Genomic DNA, 16,687 nt, shown 5'->3' with positions numbered 1-16,687 from the left:
CACGGTGGAAGTGATAATAATTATTAATGCCTGACATTTGTGTAACACTTCATAGTTTTAAAAAGGCTGTCAGCAGCTTGATATAGCCAGTATGTTGGAGCCAAAATGTTTAGATTTCCATTCTTTGTCCTAGCTGTGCAACCCTGGGCAAATCACCCAACCTCTCTGAGCCTCCATTTACTCACTTGTGAAATGGGGAAATCTTGACTCCTGTCTCAGAGGCTAGTTGTGAATCTTGTGATAAAAGGCCAGCAAAGTCTCTTTCAAGCTGCAAAGTGCTAACAGCTGAAGGTGGTTACTGTGGTGCTGATACCACCTTATCTCACTTGCTGAAGTTCATTTTTTTTTTGCTTAAAAAAATTTGCAACTTGCAATTTATAACATTGTAACACAGTATCTTCAATTTCCCGTATATATATATATATATACACACACACACATATATATTTATATATATATTTATACATATATATATTTTTTTTTTTTTTACAAAAGAAAACACAAGTTGCTCTCTGGCTTACCTTCCTGTCGTGAGTGCTCCCAATGGCCAGCAGTGCGTGGGGGTCCCAGGATTCGGAGTACCGGGGGGTCTGCTGGTGCCCACTGCTAGCACAGGCTGTGGATCCCCCTCAGGGGAGAGCTCATCCTGAGGGAGGGGAGGGTAGAGGCAGGGCTTGGAGTGGCTGTCTGAAGGGGAGGGGGGCTTTGAGTACTTCTGGGGAATCCCAGGAGGAAGGTCAACAGACACAAGGGACGCTGTGGTTTCCCCATGCACTCTCTCAGCCTGGGAGGAGAGGCCTGCACACAGCTGAGGCCCCTGTGGCGAGGTCCTGCTTGGAGAGGCATTGGCCGCCACCCACAGGTGCCCAGGGGACCCTTCTTGGGCATTGGGGAGTGCTAGACAGAGGATGGCTTCACAAAGGCTGGGAGAGAGGCACCCTTGGGGTGGGACAGGCACCTCAGTGCTGTCTCGGTAGGCCTGGAGACAGACCCAGGGACTCCCAGCATTAAGGTTCCTTAAAGCAGGCATCTCATGAGAGCAGCTGGAGGCAAAGAGGGTAGCACGGTTTGTCCGGTGACCCTGACACAACTTGGTGCGAGGCTCCTGTGCCTGGAAAGCGGGACTCACCAGGATAAAGCCTGAGCTCCTTAGCATGGTGCCCGAGGCTTGATTGGGCCCCTGCCTTTCCCTCCTCGAACCATCCTTATCTCACCACTTACAGTCCCTGGCCTCTGGTTTGCACCTCTGCCTGAACTTTCTCCTTCCCTGCCCTTTCTGCCTGGCGATCACTTACACCAATTCACCTGTTTTCGCTGGGCCCAGCAGAGTGCTTGGTAAATGGCCAAGAACATGTATGAAAAAACGAATGAGTGGAAAGAGTGGGGGACTCATCTGGGATCCCCCAGTATTTAAACCATGACCTGTTTGGAGACCCAAGTCTCCAGCATCAGCTGCGTGTGGTACTCGGGCCCTTCTGGGTTTCTGCAATTGCTGCTGGAGGGATGGTGGCCACAGACACATGGCCCCATGACGCCTGTGTCCAGCCAGCACTCACCTTGCCTGGGGCAGGCAGGCAGAAGGCAACCGGTACTCTCTTTCAGCCAGGGCCCTCTGCCGGTCACAGAGATCTCAGCTCTGCCACTGGGCTGGGCCTTGCTGGTCACTCCTGGTTCTGTTTCCTCCCTGGCTCAGGAGGAATGAAAATCTGACAAAGCCCCAAAAGCATCACCAGCCAGTGTGATGCCAGCCTCCTGTGGAGAGGCCTCCAGGTGAGGTGTGTTTTGCTGCACATTCAAATCACCTGAGGGACTTCGAAAACTGCAATGCCTGACTTCATCTCATAGCAGAGTTGTTGGAGGTTGGACCTAGGAGTGTGGGTGGACCAAGAGAGCATCATGCTTAGTGAAATTAGTCAAAGAAAAAGAGAAAGACAAATCCTATATGATAATATCAGTTGTATGTGGAATTTAAAAAAATAAAACATATGTATATACAAAACAGAAACAGACTCACAGATATAGGAAACAAAACGTGTGGTTACCAAAAAGGAGAGGGAGGTGTAGAGGGATGTGATTAACAGGTACAAACGATTATATTTAAAATAGATAAGCAACAAGGATATAAGGCATGGCACAGGGAATTAATTATACTCATTATATTATAATAATCTATAATGGAATCTAATCTGCAAAAATACTGAATCACTATGCTATATACCTGAAACTATGACAATGTAAATCAGCTCTATGTCAATTGAACAAACAAACAAATAATGCCCCAGGGGACTCTCAGGTGTGGCCAAGTTTGAAAAAAAGGCTAGGGAACTTTAAAAAAACATCCCTATGTCCCGGACTGCCCCAGAACAATGAAATTAGACTGTCTGGGGGCCTGGGAGTGCTATGACTTGGTTGGGTGTGTTTGTTTTTGTTTTAAATGTCTTAAATTTTAAAAGAATAAGAATTTTTATTTATTTATTTTGGCTGTGCTGCACGGCATGTGGGATCCTAGTTCCCCAACCAGGAACCAAACCTATGCCCCTGCAGTGAAAGTGTGTTAGTTGCTCAGTCGTGTCCAACTCTTTACAACCCTGAGGACTGTAGCCCACCAGGCTCCTCTGTCCATGGGGTTTTCCAGGCAAGAATACTGGAGTGGGTTGCCATTTCCTCCGCCGGAGGCTCTTCCTGACCCAGGGATCAAAACTGGGCCTCCTGCTTTGGCAGGAGGATTCTTTACCGTCTGAGGCACCAGGGAAGCACGGTGGAAGTGGGAAGTCTTAACCACTGGACCACCAGGGAAGTCCCTGGCCTGGTTGGGTTTGATAGGTCTCCAGGTGGTAGTAATGTGCAGGGGCCTGAGAACCTCTGATGAAGCCCAAAGCCCTCATTTAGCTCATCAGAATCAGAAAGGGCAAGGTACTTGCCTGACGACATGTAATAAATGGTGGGGATGGGACCAGGCTATGAACCCTGCTTCAGGGTCCTGAATCCTAATCCAACGCCCGTCCTATCACACAGGGCAGCCGGCACTCATGGAGACTCCCTCTGGCATTCATTTATAGGCACTGGGTTGGCACAGCTGGTCAAGATGTTGCAAGATCACCCTTGACTTTGATCAGAGAGCTTGTGCGGGGCCACCCCTCCTCTCCCTGAACTTTGTCAGACCCGAGGGCAAAACGCTTTGGAGAGAGCACCCAACTCAGTGGAAACAGATTTTGTGATGCTCAGAATGACACAGATAGTGGTGACAAAACAGAAACAAGTGTGGGGTAAAAATCTAGAAGAAAGAACCCTACCTAGAGGGATTATTATCAGGGCTGCTCTCACCTTGCACTCTCCTGGAAACCGCCTGGCATTTCTATGCCTTTTGCCCTGATTCACAGACTCTTTCTGTCCTTCCCATTAAGTGGTTCTGTGGGAGCATCATGGATTTGGAGACAGCCTGCCCTGGGTTCCCCTCCAGCTGTACCAACAATAGAAGTTGGAGACCAATATTATTTTTAATTGAAGGATAATTGCTTTACAATATTGTGTTCATCTCTGCCAAACATCAACATGAATCAGTCATACGTATACATATTCCCCTCCCTTTTGAATCGCCCTCCTACCCTATCCCACCCCTCTAGGCTGTCACGGAGCACCAGATTTGACTTCCCTGAGTCATCCAGAAAATTCCCATTGGCTGTTTTACATGTGGTACTGTATATGGGAAACCAATATTATTGGGTGCCTCCCATGAGCAGGCACTGTACTTTCATGTTCTTTGGCCTCTCTTAATACTTAGGAGAATTAATCCTGTATGAATCATTAATGCCCATTTTACAGACAAGAGAAGTAAGGCTTGGGGAGATTTAATAGCTTGCTCCAGATCACCTGGGTAGTAAATGATGGCGCTGGGATTTAAACTCAGTCTGCAGAGTCCCGTGCTTTCTCTCCTGGAGCACCTGCCTCCCAGCATGGGCCTCACCTATTTCAGTTCGGCCAAATCTGAGCTCTTCTTCATCTGTCAAAATCCTCCTCAGCTTCTGGGACTGCAGGGACTCTCTTCCTGCCTTTGTAGCCCGTTACCACAGCCTGGATTGAACCTGGTCTGTCTGTAGCCTCCATGGTGCCATCTCTCATATTCCTCTTGACCCCAGGGTACCCCGCCCATGGGAGGAGCCCAGAAAAGTGCAGTGGTCTCTATGGGCAGTAGAGCCCTGGAATTCTCCAGCCCTGTGAGGAGATATACCCCGTGTTAGGGCAGCAGAGACCTTGCTGCACTCTGTCCCATCCAAGACATCACTTCCCAGTGTCTCGTCTTCAATTCAGAAGGCTCCTCTCCTTCCCAAGAGGCTTCTTTTCTGATCCAAATTCTTAACTAGGGGAAGGTAAACACGAGCCATGATCAGCTTGTCATGAACTTACTTGGAATGGGACAGTGGACTGGCACTTTAACTTTATACGACATTTTTATTATTAACACAACATTACAGTAACATTGAAGGAATTTAAAGAGACAACAGTCCAAGGCACAATCCTACCTACTCCTCTTACACAGTTCGTCTATGGATCTTTTTAACCTTCAGCCGGAGAAATACACATTTTGTTTTTTTACTTAGTTCTAATCACAGAGTTTACAATTTTGTGTTCTGCTTATTTTGCTTAGAAGTAGCCTACAGACATCTTTCCATAGTCTCATCTTCATGCTGATCTATTCTAACATCTGTAGAGTCTTCTATCACATTTTTGAGGCATGGTTAAGTTGTTCCCCCATAGTTAAAGATTAACGTTCATTTTTATAAATAATCTTTATAAAGATGGACATCTTTGTCCACACATTTCTCTTGGAAGGGCAGAGAGGCCAGCACTGTTGTGTGGCAGCAGGATGTGAAGGGGTGGGTGGAATGGGGGGCAGAAACTGGAGGAAGGTCAACTTTTGCCTCAGTTTTGTCTGCACCAGCCCAGCTCACAAAGCTGGCTTCCCAGTCACCATCATATAGGCAGTTAGGTCACAGTGGTAGTAGTTTAGTCACTAAATCGTGTCTGACTCTTTGTGGCCCCATAGACTGTAGCCCACCAGGCTCCTCTGTCCATGGGATTTCCCAGGCAAGAATACTGGAGTGGGTTGCCATTTCCTTCTCCATGAGATCTTCCCAACCCAGGGAATGAACCCAAGTCTCCAGCATTGCAGGTGAATACTTTACCAAGTGAGCCATCAGGGAAGAAGCCATCTTCCCTAGGCCACAGGCATCTCGAGATTTCTGCACTGTCTCTGGCTCTGAAAACTCGGCCCTCTTCCTTGCCTATGTTTGTAAAAAGGTTGGGGAGCTAGACACCACATGCTGCAACGAAAGATGCTGCAGGCTGCAACTAAGACCTGGCACAGACAAATAAATTTTAAAAAATAATATTTAAAAAAAATCTTTCTTAAAAAAAAAAAAAGAAGTAGGCAAAGGGCTAAGTGTACTTGGGGTTTTCCTCTAAACACCCAAGAGAAATTTCCTACTCCTCCCAACTGTAGTAGTCATTTTATTTTTTTTTAATCTATTTCTTTTGGCTGCACTGAATGGCTTGTGGGATCTTAGTTCTCTAATGAGGACCTGAACCTGGGTCCCTAGCAGTAAAGGCCTGAATCCTAACCACTGGACCATCAGGGAATTCCCATATTTGTCATTTTCAAAGTTGAGGTTGTACCTCTAACTGTGTGAGAAGCTGTAGGAAGGAGGGGTCTGGCCTGTACTTTGGTCTGAAGAAGTGATGAGGTCCCCGTCACAGCGGCTGGATGCAATGGGAGCCAAGTTCAGCTCCAAAGGGTGGGTGAGACCCCATTTGGTGTAAAGAAAGGGGGAAAGTTAACTTGCTCAAGGAGATGGTGGAAACTCAGGTAGGAAGATGGGCATGAGAAGGGAATGTGTGGAGTGAGTGAGGGGCCAGTGAGGAGACAGAACTCACTCGGTTGGGTTTGTATTGGGGAAAAGTAAGAAATGAGGCTGGAGACAGGGCCCCTGGACTAGCTGTTAGCCTGGGGAGTGATCCTTCTCCAGGTCTGAGTTTCTCTGGCTCAGAGTAGAGAACAGTGATGAGGGTGAGAGCATTGATTACATGTGGCAATTTCTTATAATCAGGAGAGGGGAAAATATAGCCTAACACTTGATTAGGCAAACAGCTGAGATTCAAGTTGCTGTGTCCAGAGCCTGAGTGAGAACAGGCTGCCTAGTGCCTGTCTCAACTCACACAACACTCTCAGATGAGCACAGTCCTGCAGAGAGTCAGGAAAGAAGCTGTCATGTCTTGTCTCAGCCAAGGCAGACTCTTGGGGGCAGGTGATGCTCAGGCCACATGATGCTCCAAACACCACCACAACGGATGCTTTGACAATGGGAGAAGGTCTTTCTCTGCAAAGCCCCCTCTAGTCCTCACTTCTGTGGTTCCTCCAGAGACTCCAGAACCTACTAGGCAAACATGGGAAGATCAGCTTCTGGAATGGCCAGGATTTGTTCCATAAGCCTCTGTCACCTTGGTTCCAGGTCTCCATCACCCTTACCTTTTCTCTAGGATTAGCAATGGGGAGAGGTGGCTGGCCCCTTCTCTGGGTCCCAGCCTCTTGGGCTGTTTGCTTATTTTGGTTTTGGAACTCTGGTGTTAAGTAAAAACATCAGGGATTCCTGGCAAGGACTCAGACAAAACGAAAATTAGAAAAACAGACAAGTCTCCAAGTCTTCCCAAGAAAATAGCCCAAGCTGTGGATGGCCCCCAGAGAACACTCTTTGGCAACAGACAGCCCTAAACCACCTGCTTTTAGCTTGGGAGGCTTTCTCTGCTTGTGGTTCATGTTAGAAATTCTGACCCACATGTCCAGCTGAAACTGACTGTTGGAGGTTTCCATCTTAATGGAAACATCTCGGACTCAATAGGTCAAAGTCAAACTCACCCTAGACCCCTGGTGTTCAATCTCTCTCTCTCTCAGTGACTGGTACCACCGTACTCTCAGAGGCTAGAATCAGACACACGGGTTGTACCCTTTTCTCTTCTATTATCCAGACACGAAATAACCCCCAACTCCCTGTCCTCCTCCCTACTTCTCCTGCTGCTTCCTTGGTTCAAGGCTCTCTTTCTGATCTGCCACACAGACTCTTCAATGATTTTCCTACCTCTATCCTGTCCATTCTCAAAACAAGGGGAATTCATCCAAAACACAAAGTCAATCTTGTGCCCCTCCCCACTCCCTTGGAATGCACAATGGAGAAAATAATTGAAAACCAAATCATCGCAGGGCAGCATCCTTCTAAGGGTGAGGGAGGCAGGGGCGTTGGTTGTATCAGTGGGGAAGTAAATCTCTGTCCACCTCCCTTTCTCTTGCAGGAAGGGGTGGGGAGAATAGCTGAGAGCTGCAGAAAAAGGCTTAGTGGTCACTGACCACTCCTACTGTGAGAAAAGTAGGTAGAAGCTACAAGGTGTGTTGCGTTAAGTCAGAAAAAGTAATATAAACATATTACCTTAAAAAGAAATATTTTTCTGTTTGTTACCAGGGAGATGGCACTCTTGCCACCTCATCCCCCCATTCCTCATTCCCCCCCGGTGCTCACATGCACCTCAAGCTCCCAGGTTGTGATCTCTGATATCACTCACACAAATGAGGATTCCACGGACGCAGTTGATTCCAGGTAGCGAGGCTGGAAAAAAATTAGGATGGGTCTGGAACATCTTCTTGTTGCCAGAAATCAAGAATGCTTTCAAGAATGTCAAGGGCAGTGCAGAAAGGACAAATGAGCCAAACAAACGGGTTTTGGGGCCAAGCTTTGATCATCAGGGCATTAATTAAAACAAGTCAAGCCAGAGAAAGAATGTGTTCAAGATAATTCTCAAAACCCTCTAAGCATATAGAGGAGTGGTGTGAGAACAAAAGGGCAGTGACTGTAATGGCATATGTTGCTTTGGATTGACTTTAGTAAGTGGGGCATTTCATGTAAACAGGTCTTTTCTTTCTTCTATTAATTATATATGTTTACCAAGGATAGATATATTTTTGTTTCTATCTGTGAAAGCAGGAAAGAATAAATGCAGGGAACACTGAGTTAGCCAACTTGTATAAGAAAAAGTAGGCACTGTCCAGGCTGCGGTTTCTCCACCTTGGGGTGACACAGGAAACTGAATAAAGGTGGTTACCCCATGTTCCATGGCGTCCTAGAGAGGATCTGAAACTACAGACCCAGTGCCTGCTCCCTTAGGGAATGAAACTTGGAGATGGTTTCTATAAATTATAACCCAACACCAGCAAGAAGACATGCATTTTTAATAATGCTAACAGATCAGGCCAATTCATCAAGATGACAGGACAATGGGTTAGGTCAATGCTGGCCAAGCAAGATGAGAATTCATCTCATTTGAGGGGGAAAATTCAGTGCCGTCAAACAGGAAACCTTCCCAAAAGGTGTGGACTTAAAAAGTCTTATTGAAGAAACAAAGAACAGTTATGAAAAGGAAGCTTCCTGACCTGATTTCGTCTCCTTTGCAACCCCTAGTCTGATATCCTGACTTAGAATGAATTGTTCAACCACCCAGATTTTGCAACTCCAGCAGTTTGAGGTGGTGCTTTTTCTTTTCCTTGTGGTCTGGTAAAATTGTTAAAATCCTTAGAAAGCTAAAAATAGTACTTGGTAAAAATCGCTGAAATCCTAGGAAAGTGTCAAAACTGGCACCCCAGGAAGGTGCAGAATTCAGGAGAAGAAACAAGTGAAATCCACAAATATTAGTGCTTTTATAACAGGTTTTGATGTAAGGGTATTAAACAGCTTTGGGATTGTAATATTTTGTGTATTTAATACAGTGAGAGCTTTAAAGAGGATTTGCTATGTTAAATTTGTGAATTTAATTAAATGTTTGGAGGTATTACTTAAAGTTTGCAATCAGTGTTAAATGTTTGTGACAATCCAATGTGCTAAATTAACGAATTTTTATTTATTTATTTTACTTTTGGCCGCCCTGGGTCTTCATTGCTGTGAGGACTTCCTCTACTTTAGGCAAGTGGGGGCTACTCTCTAGTGGCAGTGCTTGGGCTTCTCATCGTGGTGGCTTCCCTTGTTGCAGAGCATGGGCTCTAGGGCACACGGGCTTCAGTAGTTGTGCATGGACTTAGTTGCCCTGAGGGACATGGAATCCTCCTAGACGAGGAATAGAACCTATGTCCCCTGCATTGGCAGGTGGATTCCTAACCACTGGACCTCCAAGGAAGTCCTAAATTAATGAATTAAAAAAAAAAGAATTTAATTTCATAAGTTTCAGGTCCACAGCAAAACTGTGGGAAGTAGAGAATTCCCATTTACCCCTTGTACCCCAAACAGATGCAGTCTCCCACACAGTCCACAACCCCCAGAGCACTAGGTAGAGGTACTGTAATCAGTGAACCAGCACTGACACAGCATCATCACCCAAAGCCCAGTGTTTACATTAGGGTTCACTCTTGATGGATTGTGCTATATGGATTTGGACGAATGTATAAGGCTCTGTATCACCACTGTGTCACCACACAGAGTAGCTTTGCTGCCTTAAAAAACCTCTGTGCTCTGTCTATTCATCTCTTCCCCTGTGCCAGCCCTTGGCAACCCATGACCCTTTCACTACCTCTATAATTTTGCCTTTTCCTGAATGTCATATAGTTGAAATCATACAGTATGCAGTCTTTACAGCTGGGCTTCTTTCACTTAGTAACATGCATTTAAGCTTTGTAGCCCAGTTGGTAAAGAATCTGCCTACAATGCAGGAGACCCGGGTTCGATTCCTGAGTTGGGAAGGTCTCCTGGAGAAGGAAATGGCAACCCACTCCAGCATTCTTGCCTGGAGAATCCCATGGACAGAGAAGCCTGGCAGGCTACTGTCCATGGGGTCATAAGAGTCGGACACAACTTAGAGACTAAATCACCACCATGTCTTTTCAAACCTTGATAACTCATTATTTTTCTTTTAGTGCTGAATAATATTCCATCATCTGGATGTACCACAACTTATTTATCCATTTACCTACAAAGGACATCCTGGCTGCCTCCAAGTTTTGGCAATTATGAATAAAACTGCTATAAATTTTCGTGTGCAGGTTTTTGTTTAGACCAAAGCTTCAACACATTTGGGTAAATACCAAGGAGTACAGTTGCTGGATCATGTGGTAAAAGTATATTTAGTTTAGTAAGAAAGTGTCAACCTGTTTTCTGAAGTGGCTGAACCATTTCACACTTCCACCAGCAAAGAATGAGAGTTCCCATTGCTCCACACCCTTCAAGCATTCAGGGCTGTCATCGTGCTGGATTTTGGCCATTCAGATTGATGTGTAGTGGTATCTTTTTGTTTGCAAAGAATTTTTAATTTATTACCTGTGTTAGTAGTGTGTGAATATTCAAAGGAATTCTGATAGTTTGAGGAAAGATGATGGTTACACTTTCAAAAGATTAATCAATGGGCATTAAATCAGGTGTAAAGAGTAGTCAGTGTTCCTCCCAGAAGCCCTTCAGAGTTGAAATAGTCATTGATAGACTGAATATGTACTGAACATTGCAGGCCTGGGTGAGAGGTGGCAAAAAAGAACCAACTTGCTCTGTGTGATAGGATTTGATGGGGGATTTGATGGGTGGTGTGGTGTTAAGGGCAGACGGAGTCAGTCAAGGTTGGAGACAGAGGGACAAAGAATTATGGAAAGAGACCAAACCCAGGATGGTGGAAATGGCTAAGGAAAAATTTAAGAATGGACAGTTTAATATTTATTTGGATGTAATTAGCATCTCTGTGATGTAGACCTTCTCCATTTCCATAAATTGGCTACATTATGTGAGTGAGCATTTTTTTTTTGGAACTCCAGGAAAAGTGACTGAGCTCAATGCCTGTGTCCATGGGGTAGGGAGAAGGAACAACTATCAGCAGGAAGGTGAGGGAGACTGAGTTACCTAATGCTGCCCCTCTACCTAAGGACTTTGTAGGGATTTTGTGGCAGCCAACAAGTTTGAGAGGGTAGAGTTTACACGGGGCTTGTGATAAACTAGGGCGTTGGAGCTAGCCTTTATCAGCTGGCAAACTGATTTGTTAAAATTTCAGCAACTCTTGTGAGGTGGTTGTCAAACCACTGGTAGATTGAAATCTGCCACAGAGGGAAGTATTTACACCACAGAAATTGGCACAGACGTTACACATCAGTAACTTGTCCAACTCTTCCCCCAGCTGCTTGTTAAACATAACTCAGATGGCCGCTTCCGGTCTGGCTCCGGGCCTCTCTCCAGGCTCAGCTCACACACCGGAAGTGCAGAATGGACCACTATTCCTGTCTCCTGGATTTCTGCGAATGCTGTGCCCTTACCCTGGCTTGGCTTCATTTTTCAAGATTCAAGTCCAGTGTCACTTCCTGGGGAAAAGACTCCTCTCTGCAGCTGCTGAGTCACGGTGGGACCGAATGGAGGGAGATGCTGTCTTTGAAATTAGAGGGGAAATTCTCCGGAGCCCCCTGGAGAGGGTGAGGTGAAGGGCAGCTCGAGCAGGGCCTGCTGACAGTGCAGAGAATGATCGAGAAGCCACCCTCCTGACCACGGAGGCCTGGAGCTTCCTTCTGCATGGCAGGAGGGCGCTGGCCTGTGGTCCCTCTCAGCATGAAATAGTCGCCTGGCCTCTGGGAAGGCTCCCAGCTGTCGACGCCCAGGCCAGGCCTGGCCGCCTGCTCTCCCAACTGCTGCTCCCAGCCGGAGCCACTTTCCGACCCCAAAGACTTGTCAGCAGGACTGGAAATGGTGACTTGAATGAAAATTTTTAAACCGCGAGGAAACTGTTTTGGGCTGCAGAGAGAAGTGCTGCCCTCAGGGCTTTTACAGGGGTCTCTAGTCCCCAAAGATGACCCATGTCTCAGGGTCACAAGCCACTCCTGCCCCCAGCTCCATCAATTCTGTTTTTGGGGAAAGGGTGGTAAAAGACCAACAGAAAAACGGGAAGATGCCTGCTGAGCCTGGCCTCGGAAACCTGCGGGAACAGGAAGCCGGGCTGCTGGCCCCTGGATGAGGCTGGGCACCAAGGACAGCGATGTTGCGAAGGGCAGGCAGGAGGGTCAGGCAGTCTGGCAGAGAATGTTCCCTGACACTCCAGTTTCTTACTCTCAAAAGGCAGTGCCCCATCACAAACACTCTTTACTTTAGAACCCTAAATTTCATTTAAAAATTCTTATTGACGATGATTATAAAATACCCAAGCTAGTCTTCTGGTGGTGATGGGACTTTGTCCCCATGCCCAGCAGGAGACGGCTTAGAATGCAGTGAAAGGCTGGAAACCAACCCGGGTAAGTCACCCCACACCCTGCTGGGCCAGAAGTCCTGCCCAGGGCCCTGTCCCGACCCTGCATTTTCTGGTTAGTACGTGTCCTTCACCGTCTCACCTCTCTGGTTTTATATTTCCCTGAGTGGCCAAGAATTATTTCCCTGGAAAGCCCAGCATCTGTTTTTCCTGCACCTCTGGTGCCCAAGCCAGCCTGCTATTCTGACATCACTGCTCTCTCCTGGGAACTGCTCCTGAGGGGTTGACTTGGTAGCTTGCGGAAACCCTGTTGCTCAAAAGAACCCATCTCTGTGCCAGGGGTGCCTGCCAGGGGAGACCTGGGAACATGAAATTCCTTAGCAGGTTTGTTTGAGGGCTGAAAGCAACTGAATGACTTTATAGGATCACATCAAGCTCTTGTTATTTTGGCCTGAGAAACTCAAGTATTGTATGTTTCCTTGTGTCTCCCTTCCCTCTTCTCCTGTGACTCAAGTGGGCACTAAAATAGGCCTCCGTCTTGCGGTCTCCACTGAAACAAGCCAAGGGAATGAGGATGGAATTCCCTTTATGATTTGTGGACACAGTGTCCTTCTCGCTGCCTCTTGACATAGGTTACAAACAGCTGCTGGGCACTTTCTGAGGGCTAGCTATTATGCTAAGCATGCAGGCACCAACTTGTGTATTTAACTCCATGATCTTATGAGGAAGAGAAGTCTTTTTTTTTTTTTTTTTCAATTTATTTATTTGGCTGCAGCAGGTCTTAGTTGTGGCATGTGGGATCTAGTTCCTTGACCAGGGATCAAACCTGGGCTGCCAGCATTGGGATTGAGGAGTCTTAGCCACTGGATAACCTGGGAAGTCCTAGAAGCGAAGTATTGGGTTGGCCAAAAAGTTTGTTTGGATTTTCCTATAAGATGTTATGGGAAATGCTATTACTTTTACTATAATACTATACTGTTACTACTATACTATTATTATCACCATTTTTTAGGTGAGAAAAGTATGAGTCAGAAAGTTATGAGACTGGCAGCATAGCTCACAAGTTGTAGAGCCAGGATTTAAACTCAAATCTTTCAGACTTGGGGATGTAACACTGCTTTCCAGCAACTCATTAGTTCAGTCTGATTCTAAAGTTCAAGTCTTTGGACAATACACAAACCTCACAGTATCAGTCTCCTTTGGAGAAAGTAAAAAAAAAAAAAAAAAAAAAAAAAGCCATCCCAAGGCTATTTCTATCAACACATTAGCAAAAGGTGAAACTAAGTGCATGTTTACCAGCTACTGACAAGACGCTGAACTTCTGCCTTGTTTCCTCTCTACAACCTGTGTTTTCCTGTCTCTACTCACCTGGGAAGTATTATGTTGAGCCATCTGAAATCAATGTTATTATAAGTAAAACAGTAAAATATCAGCAATTTCATGTGATTTAACCCAGTCATAGACATTGCAACTTGAAAAGCCTTTATTATCTTTACTACTCCATCTCTCTCTATCCTCAATCAACAATATTTCTTGTCCAAATTTTACTCTCACTTCAAGTTTCAGCTTAAATAATGCTATCTCCCCCAGGAAGTCTTTGCTGAATTCCCATCTGGAAATCATCTTTCCTAAACTCGCATAGCACCTTATTTGCATCTCTTGTCACCGTTTTCCAGGCATCATGGTTATTTGCCTATGTGTGTACATGTCTTTTTTTTTCTGGTGAGGAGCCATGTCTAATTTATCCCTACCTAACTGGCACCCCTGGATAAGGGAAAGGCTACCCACTCCAGTATTCTGGCCTGGAGAATTCCATTGACTGTATAGTTCATGGCGTCGCAAAGAGTTGTGGACACTGCTGAGCGACTTTCACTTTCAACTGGCTTCTGGCATAGTATCTAGCACCCTATGCTATTGCTAAGTCACTTCAGTCGTGTCCGACTCTGTGTGACCCCATCCCTGGGATTCTCCAGGCAAGAACACTGGAGTGGGTTGCCATTCTCCAATTCATAAAAGTGAAAAGTGAAAGTGAAGTCACTCAGTCATGTCTGACTCTTTCGAGACCCCACAGATTGCAGCCTACCAGGCTCCTCCGTCCATGGGATTTTCCAGGCAAGAGTATTGGAGTGGGGTGTCATTGCCTTCTCCGCTAGCACCCTACAGGTGCCTGTTAAGAGTTGGTGAACCTCCACTATGTGACTTCCTTCTTCTTGGAGGGACATGCCTATACCAGGGCTTCATCCTATAGCTTATAGGAGAATCTGAGATGGGGGCAGTACTCCTCCCGGCCCCACCCTCCCATTCCTGACCTTCACAACCTCCCCACCCCCACCTCTGCACTCTCCTGGGAAGGGCCTGGTGAAGATGCACCTTTGGCCCTGATATTAATTAAAAACCTTGGGTGCTTCCCTGAATGTTATCAGAAAGAGACCCCCAGTACTCAGAGGTCAGGGAAATACTAGGAAAGAGGCGAGCCATTGCAGATTAAATTGGTAGGTGGCAGATTTGATAAATGAGGGGACTGACATATAAGGCTTGTCTTGGGCAGCTGCAAGAAGAGTAGATCTTTGCACACTCCCTGCCAGAATCTTAAAAGTTTATACAGAGGGCTTAGCTGGGTTCAGTCACATATACTGTCCAGATGGTCTCAACGACAGCTCACTATTTCAAGGCTGTGTCCTTGGGCAGCTCCTAGTGCAGGGACCAGGGGAGGGGTGAGGAGTCTTCGATTTCCACATCTTCCTGATGACCTCCTCCAGTGCCTGCTTGAGTAGACAGGGGCCCAGAAGCATTCTCTGGATCAGACTTAATGCAAAGATCAAGTGAGGATGACTCTAAGCGTGCCAGAGACAAGGCCCTCCTAATATTATTTTCCCAAACCTGGCTTTATTCTCCCAAACCTGGCTTGATGGGCAAAGACATGAGTCATGGTTTTGGTCACTGTATTCAGTCTTAGGACATGATCTGAAGGCCACTGAGTCAGAAGACAAGTTGCTCTGCTCTTTCTTCCGCTGACGACGCTCTGGAAAGGAGCTCCTAGCAGCCCAGGCCTGGTTAAAGTGGAAGGGATTAGTGAATGTGTATTTCCTCCCGAGAGGAGAAATCTGCACATACTGAGTCTGCTTTCTCTCCAGAGAAAGTGGATAGTAGTAGACTGCAGATCCTTGAGTAGCTCATCTTAAACTCAACAGAGCTTCAGTTTCCACTTTGTATCTCCTGGTTTCCCCTCCCTTCCTTTCTGAAAGCATGACTGGAAAACAGAGGAGGCAGGATTTTTTTTAATGACTGACAATCTCCATTTCTCTGTGGGCAATTGCTCAGGGCAGACTCAGGAACCAGGCCAGTGGAGCCAACGTGCTGAAGAAATAAGGCAGTTAGGATGAAGAACCCAGGCAGAGAGTCTGTCTCCTGGGTCTTCAACATCCCAGGCATATGGCCTTGGGCAGCAGCTCCCTCACCAGCCCCCCCATTATCATGTACTTCACTTTTACTACCAGAAGAAGGAGGAAGAATAAATGGTTCCTCTCTTTCAAAATTGCCTGGAGGATAAATTAGAATGCAGAGGATGCAGGTGGTATTTCTGGGGACAATTTGAGGGCATAACATCCACCCCCAAACAGATACAGAAATGCTTTGAAAAATCAGAGAGCTGTATAAATGTAAGGGATCAACATTGTCCATTCACTCCTTCCCTCATACATTGCACACCTGGGACCTGTCAGGCAATGTGAGTGGTGCTGGGGCACAAAGGTGAGAGGTCCTAATCTTCAAGGAGGTCAGAGAGCAGTGTGGGAGATGGACAGATGGACAGACACACAAATAACCAACACTAGACAAATCCACAGGTATAGGTGGATGTGAAAGAGACTGGATGTTGAGATCCGGTAAAGCAAAGACTCCTTGGAGAAGGCGGCCCCAGCAGAATGTTGAGGGGTAGGAGTTTACTAGGGGAAAATGGTTAGTGTGGGAGGGAAGGGCCTTCCAAGCACAGGAAAGTACAAGCACAGGTGATGTTTGGAGGTCTCCAAACAGTGCACGTGGTTGGGGGGAAGAGTGCAGGGCCAGGGGCTCTGAGAGTGGGCAGGTCAGGTCACGGAGGGCCTGGTAAGCCATGCAAGGAGCTGCAGCGTGCTCTGGAAATAGAGGATGTCACTGAAGGCTTGAAGCAGGTGAGTGCCGGGACCAGGTGTGGGGTATAGGACAAGTGTGATGCAGCGTGCCCTGGAGGACTGCCACACTGCAGCCTCCAGGATAGAGAGCCTGCTGAGGACCATCAGCATGGAAGCGAGATCATGAGAGGCCCCCTTCAGGGTAGCAGAGGATGCGGGGCCTGTGTGGTCAGAGGCAGAGAAATGTCAGAGGTACTAAGGATGCTGAATGAAGATAAGGTGAGTGGAGTTGGGGAAGATAGGAGGCAGGGAGGACCACTGAGTAAGGGCAGCGGTGCAGATCC

The sequence above is a fragment of the Dama dama genome, chromosome 14 (genome assembly GCF_033118175.1).
Source record: "Dama dama isolate Ldn47 chromosome 14, ASM3311817v1, whole genome shotgun sequence".
Taxonomy (NCBI): domain Eukaryota; kingdom Metazoa; phylum Chordata; class Mammalia; order Artiodactyla; family Cervidae; genus Dama; species Dama dama.
Note: the sequence above shows the minus strand (reverse complement) of the source record.